The 18,924-nt window shown below is 49.1% G+C and overlaps 19 non-coding genes and 2 pseudogenes across 19 annotated transcripts; all 21 read left to right on the top strand.

The window, feature by feature from the left end:
• Positions 1-553: 553 nt before the first annotated feature.
• LOC143727311 (U2 spliceosomal RNA) lies at positions 554-729 on the top strand (annotated as a pseudogene).
• A 428-nt stretch (positions 730-1,157) lies between these two features.
• Positions 1,158-1,321, top strand: LOC143726832 (U1 spliceosomal RNA). Its single transcript, XR_013199060.1, has one exon. It is a non-coding gene; the product is annotated as a U1 spliceosomal RNA (small nuclear RNA).
• Positions 1,322-2,449: 1,128 nt separating this feature from the next.
• Positions 2,450-2,640, top strand: LOC143727166 (U2 spliceosomal RNA). Its single transcript, XR_013199373.1, has one exon. It is a non-coding gene; the product is annotated as a U2 spliceosomal RNA (small nuclear RNA).
• A 429-nt stretch (positions 2,641-3,069) lies between these two features.
• LOC143727009 (U1 spliceosomal RNA) lies at positions 3,070-3,223 on the top strand (annotated as a pseudogene).
• Positions 3,224-3,399: 176 nt separating this feature from the next.
• On the top strand, positions 3,400-3,590 carry LOC143727164 (U2 spliceosomal RNA). Its single transcript, XR_013199371.1, has one exon. It is a non-coding gene; the product is annotated as a U2 spliceosomal RNA (small nuclear RNA).
• A 428-nt stretch (positions 3,591-4,018) lies between these two features.
• On the top strand, positions 4,019-4,182 carry LOC143726831 (U1 spliceosomal RNA). Its single transcript, XR_013199059.1, has one exon. It is a non-coding gene; the product is annotated as a U1 spliceosomal RNA (small nuclear RNA).
• Positions 4,183-5,310: 1,128 nt separating this feature from the next.
• On the top strand, positions 5,311-5,501 carry LOC143727163 (U2 spliceosomal RNA). Its single transcript, XR_013199370.1, has one exon. It is a non-coding gene; the product is annotated as a U2 spliceosomal RNA (small nuclear RNA).
• A 434-nt stretch (positions 5,502-5,935) lies between these two features.
• Positions 5,936-6,099, top strand: LOC143726830 (U1 spliceosomal RNA). The gene has a single exon (XR_013199058.1). It is a non-coding gene; the product is annotated as a U1 spliceosomal RNA (small nuclear RNA).
• Positions 6,100-7,227: 1,128 nt separating this feature from the next.
• On the top strand, positions 7,228-7,418 carry LOC143727161 (U2 spliceosomal RNA). The gene has a single exon (XR_013199369.1). It is a non-coding gene; the product is annotated as a U2 spliceosomal RNA (small nuclear RNA).
• Positions 7,419-7,852: 434 nt separating this feature from the next.
• On the top strand, positions 7,853-8,016 carry LOC143726828 (U1 spliceosomal RNA). Its single transcript, XR_013199056.1, has one exon. It is a non-coding gene; the product is annotated as a U1 spliceosomal RNA (small nuclear RNA).
• Positions 8,017-9,144: 1,128 nt separating this feature from the next.
• Positions 9,145-9,335, top strand: LOC143727160 (U2 spliceosomal RNA). Its single transcript, XR_013199368.1, has one exon. It is a non-coding gene; the product is annotated as a U2 spliceosomal RNA (small nuclear RNA).
• Positions 9,336-9,769: 434 nt separating this feature from the next.
• On the top strand, positions 9,770-9,933 carry LOC143726827 (U1 spliceosomal RNA). The gene has a single exon (XR_013199055.1). It is a non-coding gene; the product is annotated as a U1 spliceosomal RNA (small nuclear RNA).
• A 1,128-nt stretch (positions 9,934-11,061) lies between these two features.
• Positions 11,062-11,252, top strand: LOC143727159 (U2 spliceosomal RNA). Its single transcript, XR_013199367.1, has one exon. It is a non-coding gene; the product is annotated as a U2 spliceosomal RNA (small nuclear RNA).
• Positions 11,253-11,676: 424 nt separating this feature from the next.
• Positions 11,677-11,840, top strand: LOC143726826 (U1 spliceosomal RNA). The gene has a single exon (XR_013199054.1). It is a non-coding gene; the product is annotated as a U1 spliceosomal RNA (small nuclear RNA).
• Positions 11,841-12,968: 1,128 nt separating this feature from the next.
• Positions 12,969-13,159, top strand: LOC143727157 (U2 spliceosomal RNA). The gene has a single exon (XR_013199365.1). It is a non-coding gene; the product is annotated as a U2 spliceosomal RNA (small nuclear RNA).
• Positions 13,160-13,593: 434 nt separating this feature from the next.
• Positions 13,594-13,757, top strand: LOC143726825 (U1 spliceosomal RNA). Its single transcript, XR_013199053.1, has one exon. It is a non-coding gene; the product is annotated as a U1 spliceosomal RNA (small nuclear RNA).
• A 1,128-nt stretch (positions 13,758-14,885) lies between these two features.
• On the top strand, positions 14,886-15,076 carry LOC143727156 (U2 spliceosomal RNA). The gene has a single exon (XR_013199364.1). It is a non-coding gene; the product is annotated as a U2 spliceosomal RNA (small nuclear RNA).
• Positions 15,077-15,510: 434 nt separating this feature from the next.
• LOC143726824 (U1 spliceosomal RNA) lies at positions 15,511-15,674 on the top strand. Its single transcript, XR_013199052.1, has one exon. It is a non-coding gene; the product is annotated as a U1 spliceosomal RNA (small nuclear RNA).
• A 1,128-nt stretch (positions 15,675-16,802) lies between these two features.
• LOC143727155 (U2 spliceosomal RNA) lies at positions 16,803-16,993 on the top strand. Its single transcript, XR_013199363.1, has one exon. It is a non-coding gene; the product is annotated as a U2 spliceosomal RNA (small nuclear RNA).
• A 424-nt stretch (positions 16,994-17,417) lies between these two features.
• Positions 17,418-17,581, top strand: LOC143726823 (U1 spliceosomal RNA). The gene has a single exon (XR_013199051.1). It is a non-coding gene; the product is annotated as a U1 spliceosomal RNA (small nuclear RNA).
• Positions 17,582-18,709: 1,128 nt separating this feature from the next.
• Positions 18,710-18,900, top strand: LOC143727154 (U2 spliceosomal RNA). The gene has a single exon (XR_013199362.1). It is a non-coding gene; the product is annotated as a U2 spliceosomal RNA (small nuclear RNA).
• The last annotated feature ends 24 nt before the right edge of the window (positions 18,901-18,924 follow it).

The raw sequence follows: 18,924 nt of genomic DNA, 5'->3' as shown, positions 1-18,924 counted from the left end.
GCGTGACGGTCCCCCTCCACGCGTGCGAGCAGAAAATAAGATCAACGCTGCAGGGTGGGCCGCACGTCGTTATTCGGATGGGGGGGCCGGGGTCACACGTAGAAGGTCCCGGCCGCCACCGACCCTGGCCGCCCGTAGATGCACCCTCACCACACCGGCTACGGGAACAGCGGGCCAGCGGGCCGGAGGAGAGGGGATCTCCGCTGGGCACCAGAAGCGGGGAGTCTGGGGCCTGTTCTGGAGACCTGGAGTGAATGGACAATCTTGATAGGGACTCACCCTCGATCCTTTACAAGAGATGTTTTATTTGGCAAGTTTTATTGTTTTATTGTTTTTATGTTTTATTCCTATTTATTTTAATCCATTTACGTTTCCTTTAATACAACTCAAATATTAACATACATGGACTTTTACACAACACACAATCAATAATTGATTTTTAACTATAAAGTGTGTCTTTTTTATTTGTTTTTGTTGTTTTAAGATGTGTAAATAAATACTTGATTTATAAAAAAATGTAAATGGAAAACATGGAATGAAAACCTGTGACAATAAAACTTTTTCGAAAGAAAAAAATCTGTTCTTATCAGTTTAATATCTGATACGTGCCCTACCCGGGCACCATATATTAAATTGATTTTTGGAACTGGGAGATGGAAGAGGGGCTTGCTCCGTCCACTCCACGCATCGACCCGGTATTGCAGTACTTCTGGGAACGGTGCACCCCCAAAAACTGTGTTCAATGAAAGAGATGTTTTAGTCTTGTGTGGCAGCAGGTGTTAATGGAAGTAACGTATATTGCTGTGTATGGGTGCTTTAAAGGTGTTGTAGGTGATCATATGCTATACAGGTAATGGTGGTGTGAGAGGGAAAAAAAAACAACAACTCTGTTCTTATCTCGTTTAACATCTGATTCGTCCACTATCCGGTGACCGCGTATGAAATTGATTTTTGGCTCATGGATCCGGAGCATGAAAACAACATCATCCACAACAGCAAAAGAGCCCGACTCTGCAGGTTTTTGATGTCTCTCTCTTATCTCTTGGAGTTTTTACGAATGAGCTGATGAGTTGAATCAGGTGTGTGTTTGATTGTCCGACCGTTGGTGAGGATTGCGGAGAGGGACACGGTGCCTCTGACGGGAGGCCTGGGAATTCATACTTACCTGGCAGGGGAGACACCATGATCAGGAAGGTGGTTCACCCAGGGCGAGGCTCGGCCATTGCACTCCGGTTGTGCTGACCCCTGCGAATTCCCCAAATGTGGGAATCTCGACTGCATAATTTATGGTAGTGGGGGACTGCGTTCGCGCTCTCCCCTGGACACACTGGTTAAAAGAGCAGATTGTTCGAGTTCCTCTTCTTCTGGTAGTTAACGACCTAGGAAGTCCAGGGAATTGAACTGCAGTGGTTGATCGAGAGATGTAAAGCTCTCAACCTAGGACCAGTCTGCAAAAGTAGGGCTGTTTTTTAGTTTTTTTTTTCATCATTCTTCAAATAATCTCCATTATTCAACCAGCGCTTTTATTGGCAGCAGTGGTCCTAGAAGCAAAGTTGTTCCGAATGAGGAGTTCTATCATGTGGTATGAATACCTTGTGCATGTGTGAAAAATCACCTGACATACAGTCGCCTATGGCCGTATTCATGTTGTTGTTTTTACTGTTTACAGCGCCACCAAGTGGCCAGTCGCCACATCCCTTTTCACCTGAGCACAGGCTGAGCCCGTGCACAGGTGTACCGACTTGGGTGTAATTGTCTCATTCCGTTGGAGAGTTATGGCCATTTAAGTAAAGCCCGCCTCGCCCACTCCCAACGTTTTGGCGTCCCGTCGCCAACGTGAATCGAAATTCCGACTTTTTTCCCCATCGCTGTCGGCAATCAGACTCCAGGGAATCTTTCTGCACCGGTTTGGGTCAGATCGGGCGAAAGACCTAGGACTAGTGTGCAAAAGTAGCTTTTTCACAAAATCCCAAATACCCGAAAATCTCGCCAGCGCAACCATCGAATCCGAGGCCTGCGTCTTGTTCGGCCCGAGCCAAGGATTCCGGTGATGTAAGACACTTGGGTCTGCGACGGACGGTTCAGGAGTTACGAGGCATTTCGTACTTCTGATCGCTGCAGCGCCACCTTGGGGTCGATTGGGCCGAGCCTTGGTGATGTTGTAGACCGGGCGGGTACTACCATCCCTCAAGAGTTTCAAGTCTCTACGACGTACGCTTTGGTCTGCCCGCTCACTTTTAGGGCAGAATGTTTGTTGGTCCAAAATCCCAGGTTGCACTTCAAAGTGTCGTGTTGTGCGCTCTGCTGTGATCCATTTTCGGTGTCAACAGTCAAGCTGAGCTTGTATTGCTGTGAGCTGAGCTTGTTTGCTGGCGACCTTTAGACCCTCTCGCCACGGCCCAGGTGGGCGTGGCCTTTGACGGCTCCCCCGCCTCTGCGTCATTGTGTCATCGCTTCTCGGCCTTTTGGCTAAGATCAAGTGTAGTATCTGTTCTTATCAGTTTAATATCTGATACGTGCCCTACCCGGGCACCATATATTAAATTGATTTTTGGAACTGGGAGATGGAAGAGGGGCTTGCTCCGTCCACTCCACGCATCGACCCGGTATTGCAGTACTTCTGGGAACGGTGCACCCCCAAAAACTGTGTTCAATGAAAGAGATGTTTTAGTCTTGTGTGGCAGCAGGTGTTAATGGAAGTAACGTATATTGCTGTGTATGGGTGCTTTAAAGGTGTTGTAGGTGATCATATGCTATACAGGTAATGGTGGTGTGAGAGGGAAAAAAAAACAACAACTCTGTTCTTATCTCGTTTAACATCTGATTCGTCCACTATCCGGTGACCGCGTATGAAATTGATTTTTTGGCTCATGGATCCGGAGCATGAAAACAACATCATCCACAACAGCAAAAGAGCCCGACTCTGCAGGTTTTTGATGTCTCTCTCTTATCTCTTGGAGTTTTTACGAATGAGCTGATGAGTTGAATCAGGTGTGTGTTTGATTGTCCGACCGTTGGTGAGGATTGCGGAGAGGGACACGGTGCCTCTGACGGGAGGCCTGGGAATTCATACTTACCTGGCAGGGGAGACACCATGATCAGGAAGGTGGTTCACCCAGGGCGAGGCTCGGCCATTGCACTCCAGTTGTGCTGACCCCTGCGAATTCCCCAAATGTGGGAATCTCTTTTAGGGCAGAATGTTTGTTGGTCCAAAATCCCAGGTTGCACTTCAAAGTGTCGTGTTGTGCGCTCTGCTGTGATCCATTTTCGGTGTCAACAGTCAAGCTGAGCTTGTATTGCTGTGAGCTGAGCTTGTTTGCTGGCGACCTTTAGACCCTCTCGCCACGGCCCAGGTGGGCGTGGCCTTTGACGGCTCCCCCGCCTCTGCGTCATTGTGTCATCGCTTCTCGGCCTTTTGGCTAAGATCAAGTGTAGTATCTGTTCTTATCAGTTTAATATCTGATACGTGCCCTACCCGGGCACCATATATTAAATTGATTTTTGGAACTGGGAGATGGAAGAGGGGCTTGCTCCGTCCACTCCACGCATCGACCCGGTATTGCAGTACTTCTGGGAACGGTGCACCCCCAAAAACTGTGTTCAATGAAAGAGATGTTTTAGTCTTGTGTGGCAGCAGGTGTTAATGGAAGTAACGTATATTGCTGTGTATGGGTGCTTTAAAGGTGTTGTAGGTGATCATATGCTATACAGGTAATGGTGGTGTGAGAGGGAAAAAAAAACAACAACTCTGTTCTTATCTCGTTTAACATCTGATTCGTCCACTATCCGGTGACCGCGTATGAAATTGATTTTTGGCTCATGGATCCGGAGCATGAAAACAACATCATCCACAACAGCAAAAGAGCCCGACTCTGCAGGTTTTTGATGTCTCTCTCTTATCTCTTGGAGTTTTTACGAATGAGCTGATGAGTTGAATCAGGTGTGTGTTTGATTGTCCGACCGTTGGTGAGGATTGCGGAGAGGGACACGGTGCCTCTGACGGGAGGCCTGGGAATTCATACTTACCTGGCAGGGGAGACACCATGATCAGGAAGGTGGTTCACCCAGGGCGAGGCTCGGCCATTGCACTCCGGTTGTGCTGACCCCTGCGAATTCCCCAAATGTGGGAATCTCGACTGCATAATTTATGGTAGTGGGGGACTGCGTTCGCGCTCTCCCCTGGACACACTGGTTAAAAGAGCAGATTGTTCGAGTTCCTCTTCTTCTGGTAGTTAACGACCTAGGAAGTCCAGGGAATTGAACTGCAGTGGTTGATCGAGAGATGTAAAACTCTCAACCTAGGACCAGTCTGCAAAAGTAGGGCTGTTTTTTAGTTTTTTTTTTCATCATTCTTCAAATAATCTCCATTATTCAACCAGCGCTTTTATTGGCAGCAGTGGTCCTAGAAGCAAAGTTGTTCCGAATGAGGAGTTCTATCATGTGGTATGAATACCTTGTGCATGTGTGAAAAATCACCTGACATACAGTCGCCTATGGCCGTATTCATGTTGTTGTTTTTACTGTTTACAGCGCCACCAAGTGGCCAGTCGCCACATCCCTTTTCACCTGAGCACAGGCTGAGCCCGTGCACAGGTGTACCGACTTGGGTGTAATTGTCTCATTCCGTTGGAGAGTTATGGCCATTTAAGTAAAGCCCGCCTCGCCCACTCCCAACGTTTTGGCGTCCCGTCGCCAACGTGAATCGAAATTCCGACTTTTTTCCCCATCGCTGTCGGCAATCAGACTCCAGGGAATCTTTCTGCACCGGTTTGGGTCAGATCGGGCGAAAGACCTAGGACTAGTGTGCAAAAGTAGCTTTTTCACAAAATCCCAAATACCCGAAAATCTCGCCAGCGCAACCATCGAATCCGAGGCCTGCGTCTTGTTCGGCCCGAGCCAAGGATTCCGGTGATGTAAGACACTTGGGTCTGCGACGGACGGTTCAGGAGTTACGAGGCATTTCGTACTTCTGATCGCTGCAGCGCCACCTTGGGGTCGATTGGGCCGAGCCTTGGTGATGTTGTAGACCGGGCGGGTACTACCATCCCTCAAGAGTTTCAAGTCTCTACGACGTACGCTTTGGTCTGCCCGCTCACTTTTAGGGCAGAATGTTTGTTGGTCCAAAATCCCAGGTTGCACTTCAAAGTGTCGTGTTGTGCGCTCTGCTGTGATCCATTTTCGGTGTCAACAGTCAAGCTGAGCTTGTATTGCTGTGAGCTGAGCTTGTTTGCTGGCGACCTTTAGACCCTCTCGCCACGGCCCAGGTGGGCGTGGCCTTTGACGGCTCCCCCGCCTCTGCGTCATTGTGTCATCGCTTCTCGGCCTTTTGGCTAAGATCAAGTGTAGTATCTGTTCTTATCAGTTTAATATCTGATACGTGCCCTACCCGGGCACCATATATTAAATTGATTTTTGGAACTGGGAGATGGAAGAGGGGCTTGCTCCGTCCACTCCACGCATCGACCCGGTATTGCAGTACTTCTGGGAACGGTGCACCCCCAAAAACTGTGTTCAATGAAAGAGATGTTTTAGTCTTGTGTGTCAGCAGGTGTTAATGGAAGTAACGTATATTGCTGTGTATGGGTGCTTTAAAGGTGTTGTAGGTGATCATATGCTATACAGGTAATGGTGGTGTGAGAGGGAAAAAAAAACAACAACTCTGTTCTTATCTCGTTTAACATCTGATTCGTCCACTATCCGGTGACCGCGTATGAAATTGATTTTTGGCTCATGGATCCGGAGCATGAAAACAACATCATCCACAACAACAACAGCAAAAGAGCCCGACTCTGCAGGTTTTTGATGTCTCTCTCTTATCTCTTGGAGTTTTTACGAATGAGCTGATGAGTTGAATCAGGTGTGTGTTTGATTGTCCGACCGTTGGTGAGGATTGCGGAGAGGGACACGGTGCCTCTGACGGGAGGCCTGGGAATTCATACTTACCTGGCAGGGGAGACACCATGATCAGGAAGGTGGTTCACCCAGGGCGAGGCTCGGCCATTGCACTCCGGTTGTGCTGACCCCTGCGAATTCCCCAAATGTGGGAATCTCGACTGCATAATTTATGGTAGTGGGGGACTGCGTTCGCGCTCTCCCCTGGACACACTGGTTAAAAGAGCAGATTGTTCGAGTTCCTCTTCTTCTGGTAGTTAACGACCTAGGAAGTCCAGGGAATTGAACTGCAGTGGTTGATCGAGAGATGTAAAACTCTCAACCTAGGACCAGTCTGCAAAAGTAGGGCTGTTTTTTAGTTTTTTTTTTCATCATTCTTCAAATAATCTCCATTATTCAACCAGCGCTTTTATTGGCAGCAGTGGTCCTAGAAGCAAAGTTGTTCCGAATGAGGAGTTCTATCATGTGGTATGAATACCTTGTGCATGTGTGAAAAATCACCTGACATACAGTCGCCTATGGCCGTATTCATGTTGTTGTTTTTACTGTTTACAGCGCCACCAAGTGGCCAGTCGCCACATCCCTTTTCACCTGAGCACAGGCTGAGCCCGTGCACAGGTGTACCGACTTGGGTGTAATTGTCTCATTCCGTTGGAGAGTTATGGCCATTTAAGTAAAGCCCGCCTCGCCCACTCCCAACGTTTTGGCGTCCCGTCGCCAACGTGAATCGAAATTCCGACTTTTTTCCCCATCGCTGTCGGCAATCAGACTCCAGGGAATCTTTCTGCACCGGTTTGGGTCAGATCGGGCGAAAGACCTAGGACTAGTGTGCAAAAGTAGCTTTTTCACAAAATCCCAAATACCCGAAAATCTCGCCAGCGCAACCATCGAATCCGAGGCCTGCGTCTTGTTCGGCCCGAGCCAAGGATTCCGGTGATGTAAGACACTTGGGTCTGCGACGGACGGTTCAGGAGTTACGAGGCATTTCGTACTTCTGATCGCTGCAGCGCCACCTTGGGGTCGATTGGGCCGAGCCTTGGTGATGTTGTAGACCGGGCGGGTACTACCATCCCTCAAGAGTTTCAAGTCTCTACGACGTACGCTTTGGTCTGCCCGCTCACTTTTAGGGCAGAATGTTTGTTGGTCCAAAATCCCAGGTTGCACTTCAAAGTGTCGTGTTGTGCGCTCTGCTGTGATCCATTTTCGGTGTCAACAGTCAAGCTGAGCTTGTATTGCTGTGAGCTGAGCTTGTTTGCTGGCGACCTTTAGACCCTCTCGCCACGGCCCAGGTGGGCGTGGCCTTTGACGGCTCCCCCGCCTCTGCGTCATTGTGTCATCGCTTCTCGGCCTTTTGGCTAAGATCAAGTGTAGTATCTGTTCTTATCAGTTTAATATCTGATACGTGCCCTACCCGGGCACCATATATTAAATTGATTTTTGGAACTGGGAGATGGAAGAGGGGCTTGCTCCGTCCACTCCACGCATCGACCCGGTATTGCAGTACTTCTGGGAACGGTGCACCCCCAAAAACTGTGTTCAATGAAAGAGATGTTTTAGTCTTGTGTGGCAGCAGGTGTTAATGGAAGTAACGTATATTGCTGTGTATGGGTGCTTTAAAGGTGTTGTAGGTGATCATATGCTATACAGGTAATGGTGGTGTGAGAGGGAAAAAAAAACAACAACTCTGTTCTTATCTCGTTTAACATCTGATTCGTCCACTATCCGGTGGCCGCGTATGAAATTGATTTTTGGCTCATGGATTTGGAGCATGAAAACAACATCATCCACAACAACAACAGCAAAAGAGCCCGACTCTGCAGGTTTTTGATGTCTCTCTCTTATCTCTTGGAGTTTTTACGAATGAGCTGATGAGTTGAATCAGGTGTGTGTTTGATTGTCCGACCGTTGGTGAGGATTGCGGAGAGGGACACGGTGCCTCTGACGGGAGGCCTGGGAATTCATACTTACCTGGCAGGGGAGACACCATGATCAGGAAGGTGGTTCACCCAGGGCGAGGCTCGGCCATTGCACTCCGGTTGTGCTGACCCCTGCGAATTCCCCAAATGTGGGAATCTCGACTGCATAATTTATGGTAGTGGGGGACTGCGTTCGCGCTCTCCCCTGGACACACTGGTTAAAAGAGCAGATTGTTCGAGTTCCTCTTCTTCTGGTAGTTAACGACCTAGGAAGTCCAGGGAATTGAACTGCAGTGGTTGATCGAGAGATGTAAAACTCTCAACCTAGGACCAGTCTGCAAAAGTAGGGCTGTTTTTTAGTTTTTTTTTTCATCATTCTTCAAATAATCTCCATTATTCAACCAGCGCTTTTATTGGCAGCAGTGGTCCTAGAAGCAAAGTTGTTCCGAATGAGGAGTTCTATCATGTGGTATGAATACCTTGTGCATGTGTGAAAAATCACCTGACATACAGTCGCCTATGGCCGTATTCATGTTGTTGTTTTTACTGTTTACAGCGCCACCAAGTGGCCAGTCGCCACATCCCTTTTCACCTGAGCACAGGCTGAGCCCGTGCACAGGTGTACCGACTTGGGTGTAATTGTCTCATTCCGTTGGAGAGTTATGGCCATTTAAGTAAAGCCCGCCTCGCCCACTCCCAACGTTTTGGCGTCCCGTCGCCAACGTGAATCGAAATTCCGACTTTTTTCCCCATCGCTGTCGGCAATCAGACTCCAGGGAATCTTTCTGCACCGGTTTGGGTCAGATCGGGCGAAAGACCTAGGACTAGTGTGCAAAAGTAGCTTTTTCACAAAATCCCAAATACCCGAAAATCTCGCCAGCGCAACCATCGAATCCGAGGCCTGCGTCTTGTTCGGCCCGAGCCAAGGATTCCGGTGATGTAAGACACTTGGGTCTGCGACGGACGGTTCAGGAGTTACGAGGCATTTCGTACTTCTGATCGCTGCAGCGCCACCTTGGGGTCGATTGGGCCGAGCCTTGGTGATGTTGTAGACCGGGCGGGTACTACCATCCCTCAAGAGTTTCAAGTCTCTACGACGTACGCTTTGGTCTGCCCGCTCACTTTTAGGGCAGAATGTTTGTTGGTCCAAAATCCCAGGTTGCACTTCAAAGTGTCGTGTTGTGCGCTCTGCTGTGATCCATTTTCGGTGTCAACAGTCAAGCTGAGCTTGTATTGCTGTGAGCTGAGCTTGTTTGCTGGCGACCTTTAGACCCTCTCGCCACGGCCCAGGTGGGCGTGGCCTTTGACGGCTCCCCCGCCTCTGCGTCATTGTGTCATCGCTTCTCGGCCTTTTGGCTAAGATCAAGTGTAGTATCTGTTCTTATCAGTTTAATATCTGATACGTGCCCTACCCGGGCACCATATATTAAATTGATTTTTGGAACTGGGAGATGGAAGAGGGGCTTGCTCCGTCCACTCCACGCATCGACCCGGTATTGCAGTACTTCTGGGAACGGTGCACCCCCAAAAACTGTGTTCAATGAAAGAGATGTTTTAGTCTTGTGTGGCAGCAGGTGTTAATGGAAGTAACGTATATTGCTGTGTATGGGTGCTTTAAAGGTGTTGTAGGTGATCATATGCTATACAGGTAATGGTGGTGTGAGAGGGAAAAAAAAACAACAACTCTGTTCTTATCTCGTTTAACATCTGATTCGTCCACTATCCGGTGGCCGCGTATGAAATTGATTTTTGGCTCATGGATTTGGAGCATGAAAACAACATCATCCACAACAACAACAGCAAAAGAGCCCGACTCTGCAGGTTTTTGATGTCTCTCTCTTATCTCTTGGAGTTTTTACGAATGAGCTGATGAGTTGAATCAGGTGTGTGTTTGATTGTCCGACCGTTGGTGAGGATTGCGGAGAGGGACACGGTGCCTCTGACGGGAGGCCTGGGAATTCATACTTACCTGGCAGGGGAGACACCATGATCAGGAAGGTGGTTCACCCAGGGCGAGGCTCGGCCATTGCACTCCGGTTGTGCTGACCCCTGCGAATTCCCCAAATGTGGGAATCTCGACTGCATAATTTATGGTAGTGGGGGACTGCGTTCGCGCTCTCCCCTGGACACACTGGTTAAAAGAGCAGATTGTTCGAGTTCCTCTTCTTCTGGTAGTTAACGACCTAGGAAGTCCAGGGAATTGAACTGCAGTGGTTGATCGAGAGATGTAAAACTCTCAACCTAGGACCAGTCTGCAAAAGTAGGGCTGTTTTTTAGTTTTTTTTTTCATCATTCTTCAAATAATCTCCATTATTCAACCAGCGCTTTTATTGGCAGCAGTGGTCCTAGAAGCAAAGTTGTTCCGAATGAGGAGTTCTATCATGTGGTATGAATACCTTGTGCATGTGTGAAAAATCACCTGACATACAGTCGCCTATGGCCGTATTCATGTTGTTGTTTTTACTGTTTACAGCGCCACCAAGTGGCCAGTCGCCACATCCCTTTTCACCTGAGCACAGGCTGAGCCCGTGCACAGGTGTACCGACTTGGGTGTAATTGTCTCATTCCGTTGGAGAGTTATGGCCATTTAAGTAAAGCCCGCCTCGCCCACTCCCAACGTTTTGGCGTCCCGTCGCCAACGTGAATCGAAATTCCGACTTTTTTCCCCATCGCTGTCGGCAATCAGACTCCAGGGAATCTTTCTGCACCGGTTTGGGTCAGATCGGGCGAAAGACCTAGGACTAGTGTGCAAAAGTAGCTTTTTCACAAAATCCCAAATACCCGAAAATCTCGCCAGCGCAACCATCGAATCCGAGGCCTGCGTCTTGTTCGGCCCGAGCCAAGGATTCCGGTGATGTAAGACACTTGGGTCTGCGACGGACGGTTCAGGAGTTACGAGGCATTTCGTACTTCTGATCGCTGCAGCGCCACCTTGGGGCCGATTGGGCCGAGCCTTGGTGATGTTGTAGACCGGGCGGGTACTACCATCCCTCAAGAGTTTCAAGTCTCTACGACGTACGCTTTGGTCTGCCCGCTCACTTTTAGGGCAGAATGTTTGTTGGTCCAAAATCCCAGGTTGCACTCCAAAGTGTCGTGTTGTGCGCTCTGCTGTGATCCATTTTCGGTGTCAACAGTCAAGCTGAGCTTGTATTGCTGTGAGCTGAGCTTGTTTGCTGGCGACCTTTAGACCCTCTCGCCACGGCCCAGGTGGGCGTGGCCTTTGACGGCTCCCCCGCCTCTGCGTCATTGTGTCATCGCTTCTCGGCCTTTTGGCTAAGATCAAGTGTAGTATCTGTTCTTATCAGTTTAATATCTGATACGTGCCCTACCCGGGCACCATATATTAAATTGATTTTTGGAACTGGGAGATGGAAGAGGGGCTTGCTCCGTCCACTCCACGCATCGACCCGGTATTGCAGTACTTCTGGGAACGGTGCACCCCCAAAAACTGTGTTCAATGAAAGAGATGTTTTAGTCTTGTGTGGCAGCAGGTGTTAATGGAAGTAACGTGTATGGGTGCTTTAAAGGTGTTGTAGGTGATCATATGCTATACAGGTAATGGTGGTGTGAGAGGGAAAAAAAAACAACAACTCTGTTCTTATCTCGTTTAACATCTGATTCGTCCACTATCCGGTGGCCGCGTATGAAATTGATTTTTGGCTCATGGATTTGGAGCATGAAAACAACATCATCCACAACAACAACAGCAAAAGAGCCCGACTCTGCAGGTTTTTGATGTCTCTCTCTTATCTCTTGGAGTTTTTACGAATGAGCTGATGAGTTGAATCAGGTGTGTGTTTGATTGTCCGACCGTTGGTGAGGATTGCGGAGAGGGACACGGTGCCTCTGACGGGAGGCCTGGGAATTCATACTTACCTGGCAGGGGAGACACCATGATCAGGAAGGTGGTTCACCCAGGGCGAGGCTCGGCCATTGCACTCCGGTTGTGCTGACCCCTGCGAATTCCCCAAATGTGGGAATCTCGACTGCATAATTTATGGTAGTGGGGGACTGCGTTCGCGCTCTCCCCTGGACACACTGGTTAAAAGAGCAGATTGTTCGAGTTCCTCTTCTTCTGGTAGTTAACGACCTAGGAAGTCCAGGGAATTGAACTGCAGTGGTTGATCGAGAGATGTAAAACTCTCAACCTAGGACCAGTCTGCAAAAGTAGGGCTGTTTTTTAGTTTTTTTTTTCATCATTCTTCAAATAATCTCCATTATTCAACCAGCGCTTTTATTGGCAGCAGTGGTCCTAGAAGCAAAGTTGTTCCGAATGAGGAGTTCTATCATGTGGTATGAATACCTTGTGCATGTGTGAAAAATCACCTGACATACAGTCGCCTATGGCCGTATTCATGTTGTTGTTTTTACTGTTTACAGCGCCACCAAGTGGCCAGTCGCCACATCCCTTTTCACCTGAGCACAGGCTGAGCCCGTGCACAGGTGTACCGACTTGGGTGTAATTGTCTCATTCCGTTGGAGAGTTATGGCCATTTAAGTAAAGCCCGCCTCGCCCACTCCCAACGTTTTGGCGTCCCGTCGCCAACGTGAATCGAAATTCCGACTTTTTTCCCCATCGCTGTCGGCAATCAGACTCCAGGGAATCTTTCTGCACCGGTTTGGGTCAGATCGGGCGAAAGACCTAGGACTAGTGTGCAAAAGTAGCTTTTTCACAAAATCCCAAATACCCGAAAATCTCGCCAGCGCAACCATCGAATCCGAGGCCTGCGTCTTGTTCGGCCCGAGCCAAGGATTCCGGTGATGTAAGACACTTGGGTCTGCGACGGACGGTTCAGGAGTTACGAGGCATTTCGTACTTCTGATCGCTGCAGCGCCACCTTGGGGCCGATTGGGCCGAGCCTTGGTGATGTTGTAGACCGGGCGGGTACTACCATCCCTCAAGAGTTTCAAGTCTCTACGACGTACGCTTTGGTCTGCCCGCTCACTTTTAGGGCAGAATGTTTGTTGGTCCAAAATCCCAGGTTGCACTCCAAAGTGTCGTGTTGTGCGCTCTGCTGTGATCCATTTTCGGTGTCAACAGTCAAGCTGAGCTTGTATTGCTGTGAGCTGAGCTTGTTTGCTGGCGACCTTTAGACCCTCTCGCCACGGCCCAGGTGGGCGTGGCCTTTGACGGCTCCCCCGCCTCTGCGTCATTGTGTCATCGCTTCTCGGCCTTTTGGCTAAGATCAAGTGTAGTATCTGTTCTTATCAGTTTAATATCTGATACGTGCCCTACCCGGGCACCATATATTAAATTGATTTTTGGAACTGGGAGATGGAAGAGGGGCTTGCTCCGTCCACTCCACGCATCGACCCGGTATTGCAGTACTTCTGGGAACGGTGCACCCCCAAAAACTGTGTTCAATGAAAGAGATGTTTTAGTCTTGTGTGGCAGCAGGTGTTAATGGAAGTAACGTATATTGCTGTGTATGGGTGCTTTAAAGGTGTTGTAGGTGATCATATGCTATACAGGTAATGGTGGTGTGAGAGGGAAAAAAAAACAACAACTCTGTTCTTATCTCGTTTAACATCTGATTCGTCCACTATCCGGTGGCCGCGTATGAAATTGATTTTTGGCTCATGGATTTGGAGCATGAAAACAACATCATCCACAACAACAACAGCAAAAGAGCCCGACTCTGCAGGTTTTTGATGTCTCTCTCTTATCTCTTGGAGTTTTTACGAATGAGCTGATGAGTTGAATCAGGTGTGTGTTTGATTGTCCGACCGTTGGTGAGGATTGCGGAGAGGGACACGGTGCCTCTGACGGGAGGCCTGGGAATTCATACTTACCTGGCAGGGGAGACACCATGATCAGGAAGGTGGTTCACCCAGGGCGAGGCTCGGCCATTGCACTCCGGTTGTGCTGACCCCTGCGAATTCCCCAAATGTGGGAATCTCGACTGCATAATTTATGGTAGTGGGGGACTGCGTTCGCGCTCTCCCCTGGACACACTGGTTAAAAGAGCAGATTGTTCGAGTTCCTCTTCTTCTGGTAGTTAACGACCTAGGAAGTCCAGGGAATTGAACTGCAGTGGTTGATCGAGAGATGTAAAACTCTCAACCTAGGACCAGTCTGCAAAAGTAGGGCTGTTTTTTAGTTTTTTTTTTCATCATTCTTCAAATAATCTCCATTATTCAACCAGCGCTTTTATTGGCAGCAGTGGTCCTAGAAGCAAAGTTGTTCCGAATGAGGAGTTCTATCATGTGGTATGAATACCTTGTGCATGTGTGAAAAATCACCTGACATACAGTCGCCTATGGCCGTATTCATGTTGTTGTTTTTACTGTTTACAGCGCCACCAAGTGGCCAGTCGCCACATCCCTTTTCACCTGAGCACAGGCTGAGCCCGTGCACAGGTGTACCGACTTGGGTGTAATTGTCTCATTCCGTTGGAGAGTTATGGCCATTTAAGTAAAGCCCGCCTCGCCCACTCCCAACGTTTTGGCGTCCCGTCGCCAACGTGAATCGAAATTCCGACTTTTTTCCCCATCGCTGTCGGCAATCAGACTCCAGGGAATCTTTCTGCACCGGTTTGGGTCAGATCGGGCGAAAGACCTAGGACTAGTGTGCAAAAGTAGCTTTTTCACAAAATCCCAAATACCCGAAAATCTCGCCAGCGCAACCATCGAATCCGAGGCCTGCGTCTTGTTCGGCCCGAGCCAAGGATTCCGGTGATGTAAGACACTTGGGTCTGCGACGGACGGTTCAGGAGTTACGAGGCATTTCGTACTTCTGATCGCTGCAGCGCCACCTTGGGGCCGATTGGGCCGAGCCTTGGTGATGTTGTAGACCGGGCGGGTACTACCATCCCTCAAGAGTTTCAAGTCTCTACGACGTACGCTTTGGTCTGCCCGCTCACTTTTAGGGCAGAATGTTTGTTGGTCCAAAATCCCAGGTTGCACTCCAAAGTGTCGTGTTGTGCGCTCTGCTGTGATCCATTTTCGGTGTCAACAGTCAAGCTGAGCTTGTATTGCTGTGAGCTGAGCTTGTTTGCTGGCGACCTTTAGACCCTCTCGCCACGGCCCAGGTGGGCGTGGCCTTTGACGGCTCCCCCGCCTCTGCGTCATTGTGTCATCGCTTCTCGGCCTTTTGGCTAAGATCAAGTGTAGTATCTGTTCTTATCAGTTTAATATCTGATACGTGCCCTACCCGGGCACCATATATTAAATTGATTTTTGGAACTGGGAGATGGAAGAGGGGCTTGCTCCGTCCACTCCACGCATCGACCCGGTATTGCAGTACTTCTGGGAACGGTGCACCCCCAAAAACTGTGTTCAATGAAAGAGATGTTTTAGTCTTGTGTGGCAGCAGGTGTTAATGGAAGTAACGTATATTGCTGTGTATGGGTGCTTTAAAGGTGTTGTAGGTGATCATATGCTATACAGGTAATGGTGGTGTGAGAGGGAAAAAAAAACAACAACTCTGTTCTTATCTCGTTTAACATCTGATTCGTCCACTATCCGGTGGCCGCGTATGAAATTGATTTTTGGCTCATGGATCCGGAGCATGAAAACAACATCATCCACAACAACAACAGCAAAAGAGCCCGACTCTGCAGGTTTTTGATGTCTCTCTCTTATCTCTTGGAGTTTTTACGAATGAGCTGATGAGTTGAATCAGGTGTGTGTTTGATTGTCCGACCGTTGGTGAGGATTGCGGAGAGGGACACGGTGCCTCTGACGGGAGGCCTGGGAATTCATACTTACCTGGCAGGGGAGACACCATGATCAGGAAGGTGGTTCACCCAGGGCGAGGCTCGGCCATTGCACTCCGGTTGTGCTGACCCCTGCGAATTCCCCAAATGTGGGAATCTCGACTGCATAATTTATGGTAGTGGGGGACTGCGTTCGCGCTCTCCCCTGGACACACTGGTTAAAAGAGCAGATTGTTCGAGTTCCTCTTCTTCTGGTAGTTAACGACCTAGGAAGTCCAGGGAATTGAACTGCAGTGGTTGATCGAGAGATGTAAAACTCTCAACCTAGGACCAGTCTGCAAAAGTAGGGCTGTTTTTTAGTTTTTTTTTTCATCATTCTTCAAATAATCTCCATTATTCAACCAGCGCTTTTATTGGCAGCAGTGGTCCTAGAAGCAAAGTTGTTCCGAATGAGGAGTTCTATCATGTGGTATGAATACCTTGTGCATGTGTGAAAAATCACCTGACATACAGTCGCCTATGGCCGTATTCATGTTGTTGTTTTTACTGTTTACAGCGCCACCAAGTGGCCAGTCGCCACATCCCTTTTCACCTGAGCACAGGCTGAGCCCGTGCACAGGTGTACCGACTTGGGTGTAATTGTCTCATTCCGTTGGAGAGTTATGGCCATTTAAGTAAAGCCCGCCTCGCCCACTCCCAACGTTTTGGCGTCCCGTCGCCAACGTGAATCGAAATTCCGACTTTTTTCCCCATCGCTGTCGGCAATCAGACTCCAGGGAATCTTTCTGCACCGGTTTGGGTCAGATCGGGCGAAAGACCTAGGACTAGTGTGCAAAAGTAGCTTTTTCACAAAATCCCAAATACCCGAAAATCTCGCCAGCGCAACCATCGAATCCGAGGCCTGCGTCTTGTTCGGCCCGAGCCAAGGATTCCGGTGATGTAAGACACTTGGGTCTGCGACGGACGGTTCAGGAGTTACGAGGCATTTCGTACTTCTGATCGCTGCAGCGCCACCTTGGGGCCGATTGGGCCGAGCCTTGGTGATGTTGTAGACCGGGCGGGTACTACCATCCCTCAAGAGTTTCAAGTCTCTACGACGTACGCTTTGGTCTGCCCGCTCACTTTTAGGGCAGAATGTTTGTTGGTCCAAAATCCCAGGTTGCACTCCAAAGTGTCGTGTTGTGCGCTCTGCTGTGATCCATTTTCGGTGTCAACAGTCAAGCTGAGCTTGTATTGCTGTGAGCTGAGCTTGTTTGCTGGCGACCTTTAGACCCTCTCGCCACGGCCCAGGTGGGCGTGGCCTTTGACGGCTCCCCCGCCTCTGCGTCATTGTGTCATCGCTTCTCGGCCTTTTGGCTAAGATCAAGTGTAGTATCTGTTCTTATCAGTTTAATATCTGATACGTGCCCTACCCGGGCACCATATATTAAATTGATTTTTGGAACTGGGAGATGGAAGAGGGGCTTGCTCCGTCCACTCCACGCATCGACCCGGTATTGCAGTACTTCTGGGAACGGTGCACCCCCAAAAACTGTGTTCAATGAAAGAGATGTTTTAGTCTTGTGTGGCAGCAGGTGTTAATGGAAGTAACGTGTATGGGTGCTTTAAAGGTGTTGTAGGTGATCATATGCTATACAGGTAATGGTGGTGTGAGAGGGAAAAAAAAACAACAACTCTGTTCTTATCTCGTTTAACATCTGATTCGTCCACTATCCGGTGACCGCGTATGAAATTGATTTTTGGCTCATGGATCCGGAGCATGAAAACAACATCATCCACAACAACAACAGCAAAAGAGCCCGACTCTGCAGGTTTTTGATGTCTCTCTCTTATCTCTTGGAGTTTTTACGAATGAGCTGATGAGTTGAATCAGGTGTGTGTTTGATTGTCCGACCGTTGGTGAGGATTGCGGAGAGGGACACGGTGCCTCTGACGGGAGGCCTGGGAATTCATACTTACCTGGCAGGGGAGACACCATGATCAGGAAGGTGGTTCACCCAGGGCGAGGCTCGGCCATTGCACTCCGGTTGTGCTGACCCCTGCGAATTCCCCAAATGTGGGAATCTCGACTGCATAATTTATGGTAGTGGGGGACTGCGTTCGCGCTCTCCCCTGGACACACTGGTTAAAAGAGCAGATTGTTCGAGTTCCTCTTCTTCTGGTAGTTAACGACCTAGGAAGTCCAGGGAATTGAACTGCAGTGGTTGATCGAGAGATGTAAAACTCTCAACCTAGGACCAGTCTGCAAAAGTAGGGCTGTTTTTTAGTTTTTTTTTTCATCATTCTTCAAATAATCTCCATTATTCAACCAGCGCTTTTATTGGCAGCAGTGGTCCTAGAAGCAAAGTTGTTCCGAATGAGGAGTTCTATCATGTGGTATGAATACCTTGTGCATGTGTGAAAAATCACCTGACATACAGTCGCCTATGGCCGTATTCATGTTGTTGTTTTTACTGTTTACAGCGCCACCAAGTGGCCAGTCGCCACATCCCTTTTCACCAGAGCACAGGCTGAGCCCGTGCACAGGTGTACCGACTTGGGTGTAATTGTCTCATTCCGTTGGAGAGTTATGGCCATTTAAGTAAAGCCCGCCTCGCCCACTCCCAACGTTTTGGCGTCCCGTCGCCAACGTGAATCGAAATTCCGACTTTTTTCCCCATCGCTGTCGGCAATCAGACTCCAGGGAATCTTTCTGCACCGGTTTGGGTCAGATCGGGCGAAAGACCTAGGACTAGTGTGCAAAAGTAGCTTTTTCACAAAATCCCAAATACCCGAAAATCTCGCCAGCGCAACCATCGAATCCGAGGCCTGCGTCTTGTTCGGCCCGAGCCAAGGATTCCGGTGATGTAAGACACTTGGGTCTGCGACGGACGGTTCAGGAGTTACGAGGCATTTCGTACTTCTGATCGCTGCAGCGCCACCTTGGGGCCGATTGGGCCGAGCCTTGGTGATGTTGTAGACCGGGCGGGTACTACCATCCCTCAAGAGTTTCAAGTCTCTACGACGTACGCTTTGGTCTGCCCGCTCACTTTTAGGGCAGAATGTTTGTTGGTCCAAAATCCCAGGTTGCACTCCAAAGTGTCGTGTTGTGCGCTCTGCTGTGATCCATTTTCGGTGTCAACAGTCAAGCTGAGCTTGTATTGCTGTGAGCTGAGCTTGTTTGCTGGCGACCTTTAGACCCTCTCGCCACGGCCCAGGTGGGCGTGGCCTTTGACGGCTCCCCCGCCTCTGCGTCATTGTGTCATCGCTTCTCGGCCTTTTGGCTAAGATCAAGTGTAGTATCTGTTCTTATCAGTTTAATATCTGATACGTGCCCTACCCGGGCACCATATATTAAATTGATTTTTGGAACTGGGAGATGGAAGAGGGGCTTGCTCCGTCCACTCCACGCATCGACCCGGTATTGCAGTACTTCTGGGAACGGTGCACCCCCAAAAACTGTGTTCAATGAAAGAGAT

Source organism: Siphateles boraxobius, unplaced genomic scaffold (assembly GCF_051911475.1).
Source record: "Siphateles boraxobius isolate OS27281-9 unplaced genomic scaffold, OSU_SipBor_1 77, whole genome shotgun sequence".
NCBI lineage: Eukaryota > Metazoa > Chordata > Actinopteri > Cypriniformes > Leuciscidae > Siphateles > Siphateles boraxobius.
Note: the sequence above shows the minus strand (reverse complement) of the source record. Positions and strands in the feature narration are given on the sequence as shown.